The following is a 6,199-nucleotide window of genomic DNA, read 5'->3' on the forward strand; positions in this document are numbered from 1 at the left end:
GTAATGAAATCGATGAATGACGTGTTCGTCCATATGGACTTGGAGCGATCGTCACGTGATGCCATTCATGGGAATGAGCAGCTAACTTATTAACCAATGATTTGGCTTCTTCAGCAATTTTACTCATGATATTACCTCCGACAAATGTATCAATTTCTCTTCTCGTAGCTATGTCACAACCTTTATAGAAAGTAGTGACCTTTTTAAATGTATTCAAACCGTGTTGTGGACATCCCCTAAGAAATTGACCAAATCTAACTCACGCAGAGTAAAGTGTCTCATTAGATTTCCGATGAAAATTAGCAATTTCAGTTTGAAGGGTTACAGTTTTGGATGCGGGAAAGAAACGAGTTAAGAATTTTTCAACCATTGTATCTCAACTAGTGATATCTCCTTCGGGTAACGAATTTAACCACTCTTTAGCTTCATCTTTTAATGACCACGGAAATAAACGAATATAGATGATATTATTTTCAACATTAGAGATATTAAATAGATTGCAAATATCCTTGAAGTTTCGAATGTGAGCATTAGCATCTTCTTTTTCAGTACCCCTAAACTGGTTATCCTTAAGTAAGTGAAAGATAGGACCCTTAAGTATTGAAAGATTCAATAGGTCGATTTATCCTTGAAGTTTCCTAGACGTTGACGGTCACCTGTTTTCAAGAAATGTCAATAACCAAAAATATATCCAATTTCGTATTTACCGCGCTCCCCAGCAGCGGTGCCAAAAAGTTGATGTGCAAAAGTGTGCAGTGCTTAATTTGCCTTTTCAAACATTTAAAATTCAAATAACCTTTTAATTCACTTTTAACATCCTAAAGAGCAACAATACCCGGTCAGATGTAGTATTTTAGGTTATCGTCCCAAGAGAGCGTAGATACGGTTTTAAGTTGATTTATTTTATAACTTAGTTCTTATTAAAGAACTAAAGATAGATTTTTATGTGTTTTTAAGTTGTTGAATCTTTATCTCTTAGGAAAGAGATGGTTGAAGATTTTTTTTAGCGAATAAAAATAACAAATGCTTAATAAATAAAATACAAAAACAGTTAAATGATAAAAGTAGCTACATGAACCTATAACTTCTAAGGGAATCATATTAGGCAAGTTTCATAACTTATATTAACACTAATCAAAATAATACTCATAGACCAACTATTATCCCTAAACAGGTTAAGACGAGTGTTGCATATCATTCAATAGGTATGACTTAAAGCATATGCAAGACAAGTGATGTGCCGGACTAACATCTCAATTCTTAGTGTTTAATTCAATTACATGATACATATTAAATTAATCTTATGATGCGGATTAATTAACATGCAAATACATTGACAAATATATATACTGTTAAACATCAAGTAAATCAACTCAAGTTACTAGCTGAAAATTAATCTTTACCCAGTTCTCATGCAATCATTAATTAACACATCCAAACAGAGGATCTTCGTCTAAGCCTAACAATATTAAACTTTATTATATAAGTGTAATTCAAATTTAATAGATTGATCACTACTAATGTTGTTTAACTTAGTTGCATGCAATCTAATTTAACAAGTTTGATTGACTATATCTAAACAAGCAACATGAATCGAATAATAGATCATTGGATTAAGTGCTAATCAATCCTAAAACCAAGTTATCTAATCATTAAGCATGGCAAACAAGCATATTAAAACATGGCAGATTCAAATAGTTTAAACAGTCATCACAGAAACTCAATTCATATGGATCAGAAAAAACCAGAATCTGCACAAAAATAGGCACGAAGCCGGCGGCTTTGTTCCAGTCAAGCCGGCGGCTTTGTTCCAGTCAAGCCGGCTGCTTGGACTGGTGAAGTCGACGACTTCATCTGATTCCCAGACAAAGTTAGATTTCGTTCACGTAACCACAATGAACGTTTATTTCATAGTGGTAGACAAACAGATAATGAAAACAGTAAATAAAACATGATAAAAATAATAAATTGATAAAGACATGTACCTTAAAAGGTAAATTGAAAGATAACTTTGATTGATAACTTGATTACAACTTGGAACCTTGAATGTAAACCCTAAAACTAAGAGTTTTTGTTTATTAGTGAAAACCCTAAGAGAAAACCTAAAAAGTACATATATAAACTGATACAGAAAGCCTCTATTTATAGTTTTCAAATTCGGAGTCCAAGCCGGCGGCTTTATTGGGAAGCCGGCGGCTTCACTATGTCGGTTACTCCTTTTGCAAGTCTAACGTAATCAACAAGTTGAAAAAACGCGTATCTGCCTTAGGCCAAGCCGGCGGCTTCACTGATCTGCAATCTTTTTGATTTCGTTTCCTTTTTTAACTTTTTTTGGGCTTTAAGTACACGAAACTGGTCTTAAGCTGGCGGCTTCAGTGGCAAGCCGGCGGCTTCACTTCTATTTCTCGAATTCTGGTGTTTTATGCAATGTTCTAAAACTTTCTGAGTTTTGTCATCTAAGCCGGCGGCTTCATTCAAATTTCTACAACTTTTAACTGTTTTTGATCCTGTTTGATACATAACTTAAATAAAAACATTAGAAATACTTTTTTCCCTTTTTTACCCATTTTAGTGTGTTTAAGTATTAAAATACCTTTAAAAAAATAAGATAACTCCTTAAAATGTTATCAAAATTCTGTATAATTTACGAGTTATCAACCGACGATATCGTCATCACCCAGAGAGGACTTAACCACCTTCGCGGTAATATGTCACATTACACACACGTTAAGAGGAAACCTTATCCAAATGAAGATCAAAATCGTTGTCGTTTGGTGTCCATTTAACCCTCGTAAAATCGGTTCTTAGCAGTCTTTTCTGGTATTACTTCATGCTCTTCCGGGCTTCTCTAAGTGTTCTTAATAATCATGAAAACCTAAGACGAAATTGTTTTTGGGCGGGGTGGGTGAGAGAATAAACAACAGCCTGGGTAAAATGGGATCAAGTATTATGTCCGTATGAATTGGGTGGGTTAAACATAGGGTCTTTTAAAAAAAAAAACTTGGCTCTTCTGAAAAAATGGTGGTGGTGTTTTAAATATGAAAACGGGCCAATTTTGTTCCTGGCAGAACAAAGTTAGGCTCCACATGGTTTTCAATCATAAAGAGTGGGTTGGGACAAAAGACATTGGGGTTATTTCGATACTTCATTAAAAAAAGAAATTTTCAATGGGGGAATACTTTTTTTTTGGATGATATAAGGCTTGGAAGTACTCAACTAAAACGCAGATTCAGAAGATTATACGCCTTAGAAGTTGTGAAAGACGTCAAGTGAAAGACGTAATTCACTGGAATGGCTCAAGATGGTAATCAAGTTGGTGCTGGAGCAGGTCCCCTAGTGGAAGAACAAATGGTGAGCTGCTGAAGTTACTATTTGAGCTTTCTTCTTTTTCATGCTCCAAAAATAAATAGAGTTAGGCGGATATGGATGTTAAACCACAACGAAATTTTCACAACCAAAAGTCTAGTAACACTGTTGGAGGGACTAATATTCGAGGGAACCGCAACCGAATCGGTCTCAACACGTAACAATTAGTACCCTTAAAATTTGGCATCTTTATTTGGAGGGCTAAACTAGAGAGATTTCCCGTACGAGTCGAGCTAGACAAAAGAGGAATAGATTTAAGTTCAGTTCGTTGTTCATTATGTAATAACTATATCGAATCTATTGATCATTCTCTCATCTTTTGTAAACACACAATGGAAATATAGGAAAGTCTTCAAGTGGTGGAAGCTCGACAACATTTGCAATCTTATTATTATTATAATACTAATACTATTAATAATACTAATAAAAATACTAATAATACTAGTATAATAAAACTAATAAAAATACTAATAATACTAAACAAAATACTAATAATAATAATAATAATAATAATAATAATAATAATAATAATAATAATAATAATAATAATAATAATAATAATAATAATAATAATAATAATAAAGTAAACAGCTATATAATTTCTCTACTTACTGCATATGGCTAATTGTTATCCATTCTGTCGTACATATCCATACAGGACTTAATGAAAAATAAAGTAAACAGACCCTAAGACTTGAGTGGTATGGGGTAGGGATCCAACTTGGGGTACTAACAGCTCAGGTTCGATTCTCACTCCAAGCGTGTGTGTGAGTGACATATGATCGCTAAGGTGGTTGAGTCCCCTCTGGGTGATGCTGATATCGTCGTTCGAAAAAAAAAAAAAAAGTAAAGTTTGTAGTATAAAAATCAATACTACGTCACACTTACATCAACTACACGGTGTAGAAACAATAGATGACTAGCAGCATTACAGTTCTGGCTTGTAGCAGTCATTAGATATACAATGTTATGTTGTATGAACATACACGTCACACCATTATCAAGTACAAATGGATCTTGTGAATCCGAATCACACTGTAATTCATCAAAACATCACAAGTCCACAACACAAGTTATTAACATTACTCATTTATCTTCATCTTAACATCACCGCAATATAACAACTCTTATAACTAGATACTAGATATACATACTTTGGGAGGAGTCCTAATAAGAACTAAAGAAATATATAAGAATCATAAAAATTAATCTTAGAGCAATCATTTTCAGCTGAAATGTGCGCCGAATTCGGAGGGCTGCTGGATTGATAAATCTGGTAATGTAGCCCAGTAGCTTCCTGGTCCAAGCCCATTCTAATATTCAAAGAATTAAAAGCTTTATACGCATTTCCATCATAAATTAATGAATCACATCACATCACACTATTTTTTTTTTGCCGAAAAAACAAATACTATATTAACTAAGGCTTATTCATCGAAAGATGAAAAAAAGCCGAACAAGAATACAACGATACAACGGCTTGGCTCGAAACTAAAAGCGAAAAGAAAATCTAACCGCTAGCTGCAATCAAACCAAACCGAGTCAAAAAGACAAACAACATAAACCACAAAACAACCGAAATAATTTAATCTAGCCAAGATCATAAGCTAGCCAAACGAAATTAAGCACCCGGTTTAATTACATCTCGTTGCCCGAGTCGATCGAAAAAACTGTCCCAATTCTTTTTCGCACCAATGTTAACCTCGTTAACCCGAACCACGACCTCTTCAACCACCGCCTTATTTTTGTTTTTCTCCAAGTTCTTATTAATGCTTACGAAACCGCTCGATCCTAAGGAACTAGGGTCCGCAAGCGAAACCAATTTTTTCTTCAAAATAACCACGTCAGGAGACGTAATCGTAACAAAACCAGGAGACTTGGCATGTTCAGACATATCACTACAATGTTTTGAATCAACCTCAAGAGTATGGGTGCCCATTAAATTGCCATTATCATTACCACTTGCATTAACTACGGATCTTTTTGCAACAAAAGCATCTATAGGTGTCTCGAGATGATCCCGAAAAATCAACTCCGACTCATTAACAGTTGCAGAAGCAACTTTCGGTACATTCTCTTGAACAACAACTTCATCAACAACTTCCTTAAGGATGTTCGAGTGATTAACTAAAGTAATCAAAAGTTGATCAAACTTGTCAAATAAAACCCAATCTAAAATTGACAAATCGGATACTTCCGAAACCCAAACTTGAGTAGACGAGTCCTCCACATCATCGAGAACCACATCTACCAAGTCATGAATGTGTTTTACGTTCGTAGATTTAACAAACGCGAATAGGGAACCAAGATTTTTAATAGAGGACGAAGACTTTGCAACGGTTAGTACCTCACCAAACAAACCTCCTACTGTCCTTGCACTCTTGGCAGAGCAACAGGTTCCCGGCACGCCTCTAATCTCGAGCCAAGCAAACCTGCAAAAGGAAGAGGCCACCTCCGAAAATGGTGCAACGAGGACAAATTCATCGGCCAATGCATCCAGAATACTATTCTTGCTCAGCAAATCCTTGCACACAACAACACATCCAGAAGGACCGAACCAACTAAGATGGGTCATGCTAGCGTTACACCCTATTAAGAAATAAGATGAAAAGTATACTTTATACAACTTTTTTGGTTCATTCTAAGAAAGTATATCAACTTTTATCATAGTTGAGAAATGTATCAAACTTTGTAAGAACTCAATGTGAAAAATGTATCAACGAAATTCATATAAAGGTAAAAATTATACTCCCTCGCCCCATATTAATAGTCAAATATTCTATTTTGGGTCGTCCCAAATTAATAGTTCATTTCCATATATAGCTAAGAATAA

This window comes from Rutidosis leptorrhynchoides, chromosome 8, assembly GCF_046630445.1.
Source record: "Rutidosis leptorrhynchoides isolate AG116_Rl617_1_P2 chromosome 8, CSIRO_AGI_Rlap_v1, whole genome shotgun sequence".
NCBI classification, from domain to species: domain Eukaryota; kingdom Viridiplantae; phylum Streptophyta; class Magnoliopsida; order Asterales; family Asteraceae; genus Rutidosis; species Rutidosis leptorrhynchoides.